The sequence below is a fragment of the Miniopterus schreibersii genome, assembly GCF_964146895.1.
Source record: "Miniopterus schreibersii genome assembly, chromosome: 2".
Lineage (NCBI taxonomy): Eukaryota > Metazoa > Chordata > Mammalia > Chiroptera > Miniopteridae > Miniopterus > Miniopterus schreibersii.
The window spans coordinates 167188264-167204768 of record NC_138102.1 but is presented as its reverse complement, the minus strand read 5'-3'; the positions used below and the strand labels follow the sequence as shown (position 1 = coordinate 167204768).

The 16505-nt window shown below is 40.5% G+C and overlaps 1 pseudogene across 1 annotated transcript; it reads left to right on the top strand.

Annotated features, from left to right (window-relative positions):
* Positions 1 to 4954: 4954 nt before the first annotated feature.
* Positions 4955 to 6659, top strand: LOC308552615 (large ribosomal subunit protein eL6 pseudogene; annotated as a pseudogene). Its single transcript has 2 exons — positions 4955 to 4967; positions 5726 to 6659. The product of its transcript is annotated as a large ribosomal subunit protein eL6 pseudogene (transcript).
* Positions 6660 to 16505: the final 9846 nt, after the last annotated feature.

The window sequence follows — 16505 nt, the reverse complement described above, 5'->3', positions numbered from 1 at the left end:
CCACTACACAGCAGACACATTGGCTGGACTGCACAAGCCAGAGCTGGTGAGCATACCCCAGGCAAGCAGAAGACAATGCCTCAGGGGAGCCACAACTGGTAGTCAAATATGTGTTCAGGAGTCAGGACACCAATATGGGTGGGAGGCCTGGGGCCTTGTGGAAGTGATGGCCAGACCTGGGCTGGGGCTGTGTGAGGTGTCTGGGAGAGCTTGCTTTCTGGGTGTATGGCTGGGGCAGGGGACCACCCACGGTCCTGTCATCTTCACCTGTGGTATAGCCACTGGAACCAGCAGGAGAAATCTTCCTCCTCCAACGTCCAGTACCATACACAGCGAAAACTTCACTGTGCTTAACATGCTAAATACGAAATGACTTAAAGGAATTATATCTATTACCACCAAGCAGGTATTGAAAGATAAATTTGGAGCCGAGAGGCAACAGATAACTGGGGCAATAATTGTTAGCTGGCTGGCTGGATGAAGTGGTCCTTGGTTGAAAGATTTCCTCCTTCCACACCTCCCAAAGCCACCTGGATTTGAAATAAAATTTCAGTTGAAACGTCTCACTTTTTTTTCTTTTTTTTGCACCAAACGTTTTTGCTGCAAAAATTTGGCCAAAGTTCCAGCTAGGTGGCTCCAGCAGCTGAGGCTGGGCAGCGGGTCCGCTCAGAGCTAGACGGGGGGACAGGGAAAGGCAGGGGACGGCGTCATCCCGGAGCAGGCCGCCCGCGAGCCCGAGCTCACCGGCTCTGGCCCTGCGCGGTCCCCACCGCCCTCCCCCTGTCGCGTGGACAGCCTCGCGGGGTCTGCTCCGGAAGAGCGGCAGCAGTGAGTCACCCAGCATCACATCTGTGTCCCGGACGCGGGCCGCGGCTGCAGCAGCGCCGCGCGATACGAGTCCTGCCGAGTCGCAGCCGCAGCCGGGGCGGCGGCCGAGGGGAAGCGGAGCGCGCAGGGCGACCCGGGCGCGCCCCCCGGCGCCGCCCCCGCGCCCCGGCGCCGCCCCCGCGCCCCGGCGCCGCCCCCGCGCCCCGGCGCCGCCCCCGCGCCCCGGCGCCGCCCCCGCGCCCCGCCGCCCCCGCGCCGCCGCCGCCCCCGGCCCGCCGCCGCCCTCACCGCGCAGGCGCGAGCGGGGGGACCCGGCGTCCTGTTTGCCCGCGACCGCGACCTGGAAACCCTCCCGCCGTCGCGCAGGATGGGTGGGACCCAGCACACCTTCGCCGGCGGGCGCCTCCTGCCCGTCGGTCTGAGCTGCGCCTACCCTTCCCGGGCTGCTCCGGGCTGTGCGACTTGATTGATTGGGCGGAAGCGATCGCCTGAGCTAAAATAGATTTCAGAGATTACATTCAAATCGCTTTAAAAATATATATATATCTTTATTGATTTTAGAGAGAGGAAAGGAGAGGGAGAGAGAGAGATAGAAACATCAGTGATGAGAGAGTCACTGACGGAGCCCGCAGCCCGGGCATGTGCCCCGACCGGGAATCGAGCCGCATCGCCTCCATCACTAGGTGGAGGCTCAACCGCTGAGCCACGCCCGGCCGGCCTAACCGCTTTCTTAAAAAATGAGATTGAGCCCAGTGAATGAATTGGCGAAATTGGAACTGGCACCCTTGTCTTTAAACCTTCAAGGACAGAAATCAAGTCAAGTAGCCAACAAGCTATAAGGGTGCTGGCTTCTGCACACCTTTACCAAAATGTTTTATCATCAAACGTTTAATCCGTATCAAGCTAAACTGAGAAAGGGACCCTGTACTTTACGTTTGCATTTTTTATTGAGATTGCGTTTCTTCCACAAGCCTAGAAACTATTTGTATTTCTTTATCTGTGAACTATTTGTATAAATCAGCTGAGGGATATTTTGAAAAGGATATGTCTTGGACAAGAAACAAGACGAAATAGAATTTTTAAGTAAAATAGTTACTGTATGCTCCAGCAATTCTACTCCAAGTATATTATTCAAGAAAAATAAAAACATATGTCCACACAAAAACTTGTTCACAAATGTTCATGGCAGCATTATCCACAATAACCCCAGATTGGAAACAACCCAGATAGCCATTACAAATGAGTGGATAAACAAAATGCGGCACATCCATAAATGCAATATTATTTGCCATAAAAAGGAATGAAGTACTGATGCATACTATAATGTTGATGAGCTCTGAAAACGTAACTATATGAAGCCAGTCACAACAGACCACATATTATATGGCTCAGTTTATATGCAGTTTCCAGAATAGGCAGCTTTCTAGAGAGAAAGAAGGTAGATTAGTGGTGGCCCAGAAACGAAGGGAGGAAATTAGAAGGGGGCTGGGGATAGGGGATGAATTCTAATGGGTACAGAGGTGTGTGTTTTTAATTTATTGATTTGAAAGAGAGAGAGAGAGGGAGAGAGAAACATTGATTTGTTGATCCACTTATTTATGCATTCACTGGTTGCTACTTGTATGTACCCTGACTGGAGATGGAACCTGAAACCTTGGTGTATCAAGATGACACCAATTGAGTTACCTGGCCAGGCCTCAAAGTTTCTTTTTGGGGTCATAGAAACACTTTAAAATTAGAATATGGTAGTGGTTCCACGACTCTGTAAAAATGATGAAAATCATTGAATTGTATACTTTAAATGGGTAACCTTATAATGTATAGATTATATAAAAATAAAACTTTAATAAAAAGATTAAAGCAAGAATGAAGATAAGAGAACTAAGAAGTGATATAAAAATCTAAATGATCTGATAGGAAACTGGTAAAAATAAATTTTGAAACATCCTATAGTGGAATATTATGCAGATATTCAACATAATTGAATTGGTAAATATTTTTGTGCTGTATGTGTAGGAAGGATCTGATTTCTCAATATCCTCAACACTTGTTAATATCTTACTTTTTTTTTAAATTTTGTTATCGATTTTAGAGAGAGAAAAGGAGATAGAGAGGCGGGGGGCCTCCCGCACATGCTCCAACCAGGGATCAAACCCACAACCCAGGTATGTGCCCTGATGGGGAATCAAACCAGCAACCTTTCAGTGTATGGGACGACACTCTAGCCAACTGAGCCACACCAGCCAGCGCAATAGCTCTGACTTTTTGAGTGTAGTCATCCCAGAGGGTGTGAAATAGTATTTCAGTGCGGCCTTGATTTTCATTTCCCTAGTATTTAATGATGTTGCGCATCTTTTCGAGGGCTTACTGGCCATTTGTATATCTTCTTTAGTGAAATGTCTCTTCAAGTCCTTTGCCTGTGTTTAACTGGGTCGCTAGAGTTTTTACTTTTTATTTATTACTTTATTGAGTTGTAAGAGTTTTTTATATAGTCTGGATATGAATTCGTTATCAAATATATCATTTGAAAATCCCGTTCTGTAGGTTTTGTTACTTTCTTGATAGTCTGCTTTGAAGCATGAGTTTTAAATTTCGTTGTTGGGCTTGTAAAGTGGTGTAACCACTATGGAAAATAGTATAGAGGTTCCTCAAAAAGTTTTAAAAAGAAGACTATGTGATCTAGCAATCTCACTTATGGATCTATACCCAAAAGAATCAAAAGCAGGCTCTTGAAGGGGTATTTGTATACCCTCTCTGAAAACAGCTCAAGTGTGGAGTTTCTTTGTCACCTGAAGGAAGTAAGACATCAGAGGTTTTACCATATGCACACTTGGTCAAATCCTGGAACGCCGCCTCTACTGTTCTCAGGATCTGTATTGCTCCAGATCCTTCTAAGAAAACGCCTATTTTCTGTGGAAAAAAGACCACAGAAACAAATGAGAAATAAAACATTGCCATTTATGAGAATTGCAATATAGGAGGAAAGAAAAAGTGCTTTTCAGACAGCACCCAAACTTTTTAAATTAAAATTGTAGGCTCTCCTTTATATTCATGAATATACCAAAGAGCCACCTCAAGATTTGCCTAATGGGGAGTAGAAAAAGAGGGTTTTCATGACACCGGTATGAAGATTAAACGTTTGATGCTTAACAGGTAAGGAAAAAGTGGATGTTATAACAAATTAGCAAATGCCAAAAAGGTTATTGGAAAGGTATATTGATAACAAACATGTGAAAGGGGTACTGATAACATATTAGAAACAAGGTCAAATATCCATTTAAAAACAAAAAGAGTAACACTGGTTAGAAGAACAAAGCAGAGTATAACATTGACTACCTCTGAAGGTACTAACTATGACATTTGTCCAAGGGAGTTAAACATTAACCATATTTTCTGTTAATTGAATTTTTATCTTAAAACGTGACTTAGAGTGATCTTTATTATGTAGAAAGGCTGATTTCTTCTTTATAGTCTAGGAAGATAAGAACTGAGAAGTGCCATTGGCATTAACAATATGGAGATCATTAGTGATCTTGACAGGAGCGGTTTTGGTAGAGGGATGTTGTTGAAAATTTGATTGACATAAGTTCAAAACAGAATGGGAGGATATCAGATAAAATATACTTCAAGAAAAGGATTATTGCCCTGGCCAGATGCACCAAAGGGTTGCTGGTTCGATTCCTGGTCAGGACACATGTCTGGTTTGTGGGCTTGATCTCCAGTAGGGGGCGTGCAGGAGGCAGCCAATTGATGTTTCTCTCTCCTTTCCTCTCTCTCTAAAAATCAATAAAAACATTTTTTTACAAAGAGAAAAGGATTATTAAAAGAGAATAATAGAAATGGGGGAAAAGGGGATAATAAGGTGATAAAATGATTTTTAAGAAATGACAAAATAAATCAATACATCAGGAAAACCTAATGCCTTGACCTTGGATCAAAACTATTTTGAGAATACATGAAGTAAACATGGACAGAACTAAATAGAGAAATAAATAATATTTGGCATTTAACCACCACCTCTCAATAATGAATAAGCAACTACTAAAAAATCATCAAGTATATAGAAGACGTGAACAACATTACCAACCACCTTTACCTAAATTATAATTATAGAACGTCGCACCCGATGACTGAAGAAGGCATGTTATTTTCTAGTGCACATGTAACATTCACCAAGATAAACAACATACTGGGCCATTAACAAGTCTAGATGAATTTCAAAACACCAAGATCTTACACAGGGTGTTTCTGGCCACAACAGAATTTAACTAGAAATCAATAATAATATTATGACTGGAAAACCTCAAAATACTTGGGAATTAAAAACAGATTTAGAAGTAAGAAATCTATGGATCAAAAAATAAAAATAAATCAGAAAATATTGCTAAATAAATGATTATATAATTCCATATATCAGAATTTATGGGATACAGCTAAATCAGTGCTTTGAGAGAGATTTATAGCTGTAAATGATTACATTTTAAAAGATTTGAAATAAACTATATTAATTTTCTCTTTATGAAGTTAAAAAAGAGACAAGCAAATTAAAGTCAAAGTTAGTAGAAGAAAGAAAATAAAACAACTGAAATCAATGAAATAGAAAGTGGGTAGGCTAGAGAAAATGAAGTAAAAAATTTATTTCTTTGAAGATTAAAAAATTTGATAAATCAATAACAAGACTGACCAAGAAACAAAAGGAGAAAATACAGTTTACAAGTATCAAAAATTTTAAAAATGGAATATCCTACAGATATCAAAACAATAATAGTTAATATGAGTAACTTTAAACCAAATTTAACAGTTTGATAAAATAAAAAAATTCCTTGAAAGACACAAATGACCAAAATGGACATGAGATGACATAAAAATCTGACTAGTCTTTTAAATTGACTATCAGATAAATTGACCTCATTATTAAAAATTGCTCCACAAAAATCTCCAGTTCCAGATGATTCCAATAATGAATTCTACGAAATATTTAAGGAAATAATACCAATCTCACTCTTTCTCATCTTGCAAAAAACTGAGGAACTGGATACTAAGGAAAAGAAACCCGGAGCCAAGAAGGCTGGTGCTTGGTGGCAAGGTCAGGAAGGGTAACCTCAAGGCCAAGGTGCTAAGAAGGGGGAGCCCCACTGCAGACGTATTTCCGAAAGGCCATGTACAAGAGAAAGCATTAAGCAGCTAAATCCAAGCTTGTAAAGAAAAAAAAGAGAGTTCTTGCTACAGTCACAAAACCAGTTGGTGGCGACAAGAATGGTGCTCCTGAGTGGTTCAACTTCACAAACTGCCTAGATATTAATTATCCTACTGAAGAGGTTCCTCGAAAGCTGTTGAGCCAGGACAAGAAACCCTTCAGCGGGCACGTGAGGAAGCTGCGGGCCAGCCACCCGGGACCATTCTGCTCACCCTCGCGGGGGCCACAGAGGGAAGAGGGTGGTTTGCCTGAAGCAGCTGAGCCGTAGCCTGCTACTTGTCACCAGGCCTCTCTCTGTCCCTTAATCGAGTTTCTCTGCAAAGAACACACCAGAGATTTGTCATCGCCACCTCCACCAAAATTGGTATCAGTGGTGTGAAAAGCCCCACACACCTCACTGATGCTGACTTTAGGAAGAAGCTCGCGAGCCCAGGCGCCAGGAGGGTGAGGTCTTTGGCAAAAAGAGAAATATGAGATTACAGGGCAGCGCGAGGTTGACCAGAAGGCCGTGGGCCAGCACATTCTGCCCAAAATCAAAGCTGATCCTCAGCTCCGGGGCCACCTTCCCTCTGTTTGCTCCCACCAAATCGGCTTTATCCTCAAAACTGGTCTAAATTTCTTACGAAGAACCTAATTAAATAATGGATCTGTTAAAAAGGAAGAGGAGGAGGGGGAGAAGAAAGAAGAAATAATACCAACCCCACACAAGCTCTTTCAGGAAACAGAGGGGGAGGAACACCTCCCAATTCATTTTATACCAGCATAACCCTGATAAAAAAAAAAAAACCTAACAGAGATTACAAGAAAAAAAATTCTCAACCGGTATCCCTTATGAGCATAGATGTAAAAATCCTTAACAAAATATTAACAAATATAATATGTAAAGTCTAATTTATTATTTTTTTATGTGGTTGCTTTTTATGATCTAAGAAAACTGCCTACCCTTAATTCACAAAGATATTCTCCTCCAAAAGCTTTATGGTTTAAGCTTTTGAGTTTAGGCCTGTAACCCATCTAAAATTAATTGCTGCGCATGGTATGAGGTAGGGGCCAAGGTTCATTTTAATTCATGATGATGAATATAGACATTGCAGTTAGGAATGTAAGATGGTACAGTCACTTTGGAAGAGAGTTTGGCAGCTTCTTTCAAAACTAAAAATGGACTTGCCACATGACCCAGTATTTGTATCCTTGAGCATTTATCCCAGAGAAATGTACAGGAATGTTTCCATGACCCAATATTTGGGTCAAATGACCCAATATTTGTATCCTTGAGCACATGACCCAATATTTGTATCCTTGAGCATTTATGCCAGAGAAATGTACAGGAATGTTCAAAGCAAATAACCAAAACCTGAAATAACCAAAACTTAGAAACCACCCAGATGTCTTCAGTGGGTGAATGGTTAAACTGTGGCCTAACCATACCATGGAATACGGCTTAACAATACCAAACAATGAACTATTGATACATGCAACAACTTGGATGAGCCTTCAGGATATTACACTGAGTAAAAAAGCCAACCTCAAAAGGATACGTGTTGCATGATTTCATTTATGCAACATTTGTAAAATAGCTAATTATACAGATGAAGAACATATGTGTGGTGCTGGGGGTTTAGAATGGGGATGGAGAGGAAATGGATATGGCTGCTGTGGGCTGCCAGGAGGGGGTCTTGTCGTGAGGATACAGCTGAGTATTTCACTGTGGTGACAGTTACACAAGTCTACATACATGATGAAATTACATGGAGCTACACACAGATGTGTGTGCATAACTTATGAAATCTAAGTTCTGTGAATTGTGCTAAGATCAGTTTCCTGGTTTTGATATTGTACTATGGTTCTGTAAGGGGTTATTATTGGGGAGAGGCTGGGAGAAGGTTGCACTGGACTTCCTTATATATTTTTTTACAACTTTGTGTTTATTATTTCAAAATTAAAGTTCAAAAATCTTTTTTAATATATATATGTGTTTCTATTGATTTTAGAGAGAGAGAGAGGGAGAAAGAGAGAGAAACATCGATGTGAGAGAGAAACATCTACTGGCTGCCTCCTGCACACACCCTGACCAAGGGTTGAACCTGGAACCTGGGCACGTGCCCCAATCGGGATCGAACCGGCCGCCCTGCAGTGTACTGATGATGCTCAACCAACTGAGCCACGTTGGCCAGGGCTCAAATTTGTTTTTGTTTTTAAGGATTTTTTGGGGGGGTGTTGTTTGTTTTTTAATCCTCACCAGAGGATATGTTTTTATTGATTTTTTTTAGAGAGAGAAAGGGAGAGAGAGAGAAAAAAAACCCTGTTGATTTGTTGTTCCACTTATTTATGCATTCACTGGTTGATTCTTGTGTGTGACCTGACCCGGGATTGAACCCACAACCTTGGTGCATCGGGATGACACTCGAACCAACTGAGCTACCCGGCCAAGGCCTGAATCTAAATTTTACCGTATACAACCAATACCACCTTTGACATGTCACTAAAGCTATTAGCTTCTTTTTTATTATATAAAAATGGTAATAATAATAATAATAATATCTCCCTAATATGAATATTCAGGAGAAGATGAAAAAACTTATTAATAATTTCTCAATACTAGTAGTGAATATGGAAACCTGTTGAAATTTCCATGAGAGTTGTGGTTACCATTTACTGAGTGCCTAATCTGGGAGGTCTTTTACAAACCTCACCGTCACGGAATAAGAAAGTTATTACTCATGTTTATTTCACAGATGAGGAAACTGAGTTGCAGAATCAAGTGAGTATAAGCGCAGATAGCAAGTAGGCAGATATGTCTGGGGTACAGGTGCTGCGAACTCTTAAACTGTGGACACATATTTGGGGACAGCCAGCCCACAGGTGCGGAGGTGCTAGTGAAAGACAAGGGCCAAGCAGGAGGGCAGAGAACAGAACAGGTCTGATGACAGCATCCTGGGGAATACCAGTGTTCGGAATTAGCAGAGGAAGAGAAGCCCATAAGGAGTCTGCAAGGTAAAGACCAGAGAAGGCATTTGCATGCCAAGGAACAAAAGATTGTTTCTTTAAAAGGGTGTAGTGCAATATAAATATAGGGTGTCCCCCAAAAATGTATACACACACTTTGAATAATTATAAAGGCAGTGTTTATTAAAATACATTTTATTTTCGAAATTGAGCTATCGGCTGATAAAGTGTATATATGTATTTTTGGGACACCCCGTATATTGCCCATCTTAACACCTAGCAAAACAAGTATTTTTTGAAAGAACTAATGAAGGATGAATTTTGAGGTGATTTTAAAATGTTAGCTTGATTACAATGGCTTGTTCAGAACAGAAAATGAATTACAGTGGATTGAAGGTGGATAGAGCAGTTTCTCAATGGAGACGGGTTATAGTCAACTCAGACTGTGAAGGGAAGGTCATATAACAACATTGGATGTGTTATCTAAACTTCCCAAGGGAGGCATGGGCTGGGGGGTGGAAAACACACAAAAAAAACAACTTCCTGAGCTTTAGCTTCTTTATATATAAATGATAGTTAACCTGGGACTGTAGCTTATGGATCATGAGAAATAAAATTTACATTTTCTCATGTAAGAGAGTACTGCATAAATGTACAGTTTTTGTTTTTTGTGTTTGTTTTTTTGATCCTCACCTGAGGATATATTTTTATTGATTTTAGAGAGAGAGAAAGGGAGCTGGAGAGAGAGAGAGAGAGAGAGAGGTAGAAACATCGATTGGTTGCATGCACTTCGACGGGATCAAATCCACAGCCTTTTGGTGTACAGGACTACACTCCTGGCCAGGGATATAAAGTATTCTTGCAAGTATTTTTCTCCAAGTTGAAACTCACTTTATTTTTCAGTGTTCTTTTGGAAGATGCAAGTGGCATAAGGAAAGATGTAGGAAAGAGCCAGGGACAAAGTTAAGAATAATATTTCTCTAACCCTGATGAAGACTGAGGTAGCAGATCTTTAAACAAGGCCTTTTTCTTCATAGAGGGTAGAGTCTCAGTAGAGAAAAGGAACCATTTTTATTGACCTCATGAGATAGGAATTGCTCAGTGAACCAGTGGGATTTAATAGACATTTGGGGTTTTTTTGTTGTTGTTTTTTAATCTCCACCTGAGGGTATTTTTTCCATTGCTTTTCAGAGAGAGTGGAAGGGAGAGAGAGAGAGAGAGAAAGGAACATCGATGTAGGAGAGACACATCAATTGGTTGCCTCCCGCACACCTCCTGACCGGGGCCAGGGATGGAGCCTGCAACCGAGGTAGCGGCCTTGACCGGAATCGAAACTGAGACCCTTCAGTTCGCGGGCTGACACTCTAACCACTGAGCCAAACCGGCTACAGCCACATGTGTTTAATGGTTCACTGAACATCGCTGATGGAATCTGCAAAGCCTTACACAGTTTGAGGAATATTGAGTATGATTGTAGGATTATGTGGCTGGCGAAGGGTAAGAGACTTAAGAAATAAGATACAGCCCTGGCCAGTGCGCTAAGTGGTTAGAGCGCTGGCCTGTGCACTGAAGGGTCTCAGGTTCGATCCCCGTCAAGGGCACTACCTCGGTTGCAGGCTCCATCCCCGGCCCCGGTCAGGAGGCGTGTGGGAGGCAACCAATCGATGGGTCTCTCTCACATGGATGTTTCTCTCCTTCCCTCCCTCCCTCCCTTCCACTCTCTCTAAAATCAATGGAAAAAAATATCCTTGGGTGGGGATTTACAAAAAAAATTTTTTTAAAGGAAAAAATATAGAAGTAAGATGCAGGATCTCGGGGAGGCTAAGAATTAGGGAAGATTTAGAGTTGCAGAAAGGACAGAACTGTGTGGCGAATCTTGTGCAATGCGCATTTACTGTATTTCCTGAGAATACTCACTCTATGGAAGAGAAAACAAATGAAATGTATATAACACAAAGACATATTTTAAAAAAAGAAAGAAAATTATGTAACACATAAAGCAAATTAATTGGATACATTAGTCTTCGGTAAGAACTTAGATTTAGATAAGTAGACACGTGCACACAACACAGAAAGAGATGGAAGGAGCAAGAAGAACCTGATCATTACTCTTACGCAGTCACACACCAGAGGTACTCAAAATCCATAACTCTGAAATTGCCCATCCAACCAGCCTCACAGGTATTCTGACCAACTAGGGGAAATAAATTCTATAGCTGCTCACCAGGCTAAGGAAGGAGAGCTACTTTTGTAGCCAGAAGTACTTGCCCTCGGTGTCTCTGATAGTGCCACTCTGTGTGACTGTGTCCAGGCACCTTCCTTCTGCAGAACCCTGGCCCTTCCTCAGCCTCAAGTTCTGGACCTCAGTCCCTGTCCTTAGTTCTGGTCACCACATCATGCGTCAGAGATTTGGGTCGTAAGGACATTGCAGCCCTTTCTCCCCCACCTGCACCCTGTCCTAAGTGCCTTAGCATGACCCATCTCATTCCCCAGGCCCTGTGCTTAATTAATTTGCTTCTAGCATCTTAATTTGCCCTGTGAGATTTTTTGTTGAATAGCATGCGTGGTAGTGAACATGGAGGCAGTGCTACTTTTGCATTCAAGTCATTTTCCAGGCATTTAACCTAAAATTCTCAAGGGCATTTCCTTCTAGGACCACAGAGTTTCTATCAACCACCCAGATACCAGGAATCGCTTAAGGAGAGACCGACCACCAGCTGCTGCTTCTTTTCAATCAGGTTACACTTCAACCTCACCCCAAGGAACCTATTCAAATGCCTACTTTTTGGCTTCCTTGAGTCAGCCAACTTCCTGCGCCGGAAGCTTTTGTCTGCCCCAACTGGCTCCTTTATTTAACAAATTCCCTTTATCTCCCGCTTGAGGCAAAGCTCGCTTGGCCCTGGGAGCAATATTTACTTTACTAAAGGCCCTCCCCCACCCCCTGCTTCCGTCTGGCAGTTGTCTGCCTTTTCCTTGGGTTTGCAGTCATGTCCTGACTCTTCTCCGCAGACACCAACTTTTGTAACTAGTACGATTATTCAGAACAGAATCAAACATGTCTTTTACCGCTAGAATTGGGACCTTGAAATTCACTAAGCAAAGTACATACTCCTCTCACTTCTGAGCTTTGAATCCAGACTATGAAATTCAGAAGGCCCAGCAACTCACTCCAGTGTGATTCTTTCCATCGGGCGCCGACTGAAATGGAAATGCCAGCTGAACATCAGGGCAAAGGGATTTTTAAAAGCTAAAATACAGGGTGGGGCAAAAGTAGGTTTCATTGTTTGTAGGGGAAATAATACAATGAATAACAATACAAAAATAAACTTTCACATACAACTGTAAACCTACTTTTGCCCCACCCTCTGTAATAAAGTAACTAAGATATGACATCTGAAGCAACAACCACCTCCTGGGAGGAGAGTGGAGAGAGCAAGGTTTTGAAGGGAAGGGATGTGAAAAGATGGAGAGGCTGGCAGGTGAATTTACAATTAATTTCATTCTTACCTCATCTCCTTCTGTTATACTACTTTATATTCTTGGTAATTCTGTGACCAAAAGAGACAAGCTGAAAAGCTTTAAACTGAGTTTGTACCTCTCCTAATTCTTTTTGGCAGCCTCTTCCAGGTTTATGGTGGATTATTTATACATATGGCGAATTTGGCTCTAATATTAGCTTAATTCTCAAAGAACAACCCTGTTATTTTCTTAAGTATTAACTATACATTTTTAAGTTTTTAAAAGCATATAGCCCGGCCGGGCGTGGCTCAGCGGTTGAGCATTGACCTAGGATCCAGGCGATCAAGGGTCGATTCCCAGTCGGGGCACATGCCCGGGTTGCGGGCTCGATCCCCAGTCCAGGGCCATGCAGGAGGCAGCTGATCAGTGACTCTCTCATCATTGATGTTTCTCTCTCTCCCTCTCCCTTCCTCTCTCTGAAATCAATAAAGACATATTTAAAAATAAATAAATAAAAGCATATAGACTATAACTTGTTTTTTCATCACTATTATCTAATAGTGCTTTAATTAGCCAGTTTATGAGTTCTCATTTAACCATGAAATCTGCCAGAACAAAATGGCCAATCCAAAAATAGTGTGCAATTTCAAATATAAATTTCGATTTCTATTATTTATGAAAAGTCTTTTTGTATTTTAAAACATCTGTCTTAACATGTTTAAAATGACAAAATGTAATATTAGTAGCAACAAAATTTTTGTTGACAAATAACCAAAACAGAAACAACTTAAGTTGTATTACATCTGTGATATGATATATTCTTTATGCAAATTAATTTTTTTATAAGAATTTGAGTCAAAACTGAAGACATGTGCCGGGGAGCAAGATCACAAATGCTCAGGAGAATAAGTCTCGCAGTTTCTTTTATGCGTTTGAAACTAAGGAGGGAGCTAAGGAAGATGATATGAGGGTGGGAGAAAGCAAGGCAGGGATGAGATTACAGGACTGTGCGCTCTTGAAGATGGTCGTGCTACTGTTGTAACTAATTAGTTGATATTAATAATGGGAGGAAAGCAAAGAGGAGGCCAGACATTGTAAGCCTGGTCATCTTGGGCAGCTTCACCAGAAAGCTGCACCCTTATGCTCCCCAGGGAATCAGAGGTCCATTCCTACAGATCACTGGGGAAAGAGGTCTACAAATTAATTTTTAAAAAAATTTTTGATTTTCGAGAAAGAGAAAAATATAAAATTGTTCCACTTATTTGTGCATTCATTGGTTAATTCTTGTATGTGCCGACTGGGGATTGAACCCACAACTTTGGCCGTATTGGGACGACACTCTTAACAAACTGAGCTAGCCAGCCAGGGTGTAATATGATATATTCTCAAGGAGAAAAAGCAGACTGCAGAACAAGATGCATATAATTCCATATCTGAATAGGGAGAAGGGTTATAATTCTATTTATGTCATGTGTATGCATGAAAATGTCTGGATGGAAAGACATCAAAGTTAACAGTGGTGTTAACATTAAGTTAACTGTAATTATCTTGTTTTAATATTTTATTAATAGTTTTTTTTAAGGGAATGACAAAGTCACACTGAGGTGTCAGGAAGAACCAAAACTTAATCTTTCTCTTCATTAACTACTTGAATTCCACTCTTTTCTTCATATCAGAAATGCTTTGGCTGAGAATATTCGAGAAACCACCTCAACCTTGGCTAATATATTTAGGAAAAATAGGGAATCTTACTAGTCTTAAATGTAATTATCAATTTTAAGATTCTTTCAAATAAATATATTTCTAAATTCTGACATGCAGAGATTGAAGATGTAATGAATGCGAAGTGAAAAAGCAGTTTTCAAATGAGAATGTATGGTATAGTCCTGTTACAACATATCCATTAAAATTCACACGTAAAACCACCCACATACAAATAGCTGTAGGAATAGTGTTTATCACTGAATAGATGTTTTACTAGATTCACTTCATTATGCATCTCTATTGCTGAAATTTGTTTTTAATAGCAAGTTTTAGTTTTGCAATCAAAATGTCCAATTTTATAAAAAGCTAAATCAAAATGTTCTTTGGTTCCTTGGTGATTGTGGATTTTATTATCCCCTGCCTTAGTTTTTTTCACCTTTAATATCCACCTGTTGGTTATAAGAAGCAATAACTGAATGGCATTTCCATAAATGGCTAATTTCCAAAAGCAAACAATGAACATCGGAATTTAATCTTTTTTCCACTTTTCGATCTTTCTTTCCTTTTTCTCCTTCAGTACCTAGTATGATGCTTTGAAGGTAATAGGTGCTCCTGTCCTTTTTGCCATTCTAAATCTTAATTCTTAGCCACTTCTTGCCTATTCCCAAAGTCTTCTAAGCCACTTAATCCAAAGCAAACAAGCAGCAATGGGTGTATGTGTGTGTAAAAAATTGTCCCATGGCACAAGCTAAACTCGGAGTTTCCCGGGCTCTAACACTATAATAAAAACTATATTCCCAAGTTTCTAGACTGTGGTTCACCATTCACTATTTCCTCAAATTTGTTGTCTATTATGTGCATTTAGCTAGAGCCAAGAATTTTGTAGAAATGTTAGTGACAAATTATCTTTTAAAAAATGCTCTAGTTTAATCTAAGATTTTTCCTTCACTCATACATTCAAAATATAAGTGAAAAAGGCAGGTGGCAGGAAGGGATAAATTTTCTTCAAAGTCAGAATCAAATTGGCTTGAAGTTTAAGACTGAAAAGTGGTGACCTAGAGCCTGGTCTCTGGTCTCAGTTCGATTCCTGGTCAGGGCAGGTGTCTGGGTTGTAGGCTGGATCCCCCAGTTAGGGGGAGTGCAGGAGGCAGCCGATCACTCCCACCAGTCTTTCCTTAGACTGATAGAAACATGTCCGGCTGGCATGGTTCAGCAGTTGAGCTTTGACCTAGGATCCAGGAGATCCCAGTTTGATTCCCGGTCAGGGCACATGCCTGGGTTGCAGGTAAGCTCCATCCCCAGTGGGGGGGCCTGCAGGAGGCAGCTGATCAATGACTGTCTCAACATTGATGTTTCTATCTCCTCCTTTCCTCTCTCTGAAATAAATAGACATATTAAAAAATAATAAAAATTTTAAAATCAACAAAAACACATTTTTAAAAAAGAACCAACTAATAAATGCATAAATAAGTGGAACAAATAATTGTTATTTCTCTCTCTAATATCATTAGTTAATTAATTAAGCTGGTTTAAAAAATTGTGATTTATAGTTGGTCTACAAATTTAATAGTGTCAAAAAATCATTTTTTAAAAGTTTAAAAATAAACTTATTTCAACATAGTTCTTTCTGGCAGGGTAGAATTACACTAAAGAGCAGTCACAGAACTTTTCATATATTACAAGGTGACATTCCAGTATTTGCACCCCCCACCCCCAGCCTGCCTTTCAGATTCAGCCTCTTTGCAAACCCAAGAGCTCTGCTTATCACTTTCCAAATCTTCCAGATGTGCCACTCTTCTTTAACTGAAAATAACCACAAATTGTACTGTTTCAATATTTCACACACAAAGAGGGAACAAGTTTGTTCAGGTCTAATTAATTACTCCCCTAGCATCATATCCTTGGTGACTTTTACTTTACTCACGTCTAAGATAGCAATCTACCCAATGGTTAGAGATTTCCGTTAATTCCCCTCACCCCATCAAAAATGCAATACCCATGTTCAGCATTTTTACTCATTAGACCACTGGCTGAAATCAGGGCAGAGACAACTAATGGTAAAATAGACGTTTTATTTCTTTGTATTTAAACTTAAAAACCAACCAGCCCAACTGGTATTATCATGATACAGCAAAATATAAAACATCTTTTACAAATACTTGAGTAATAAACAAATTAAGGGTCTCAGTAAAACAGCAAAAGGGGCAGAGGAAATCAGTGAAGCATATTATAGCTTAACCATTTACCTGAAGTGAAGTTTTTAGCAAGCCTCCCAATCCCAGAAAACAGAAATAATCCTTTATCACACACCTTTGTATTTTTACTTTCTATTCTTGAGGCTAAGATTCTAGAGAGTTATCCAAAATAGTAT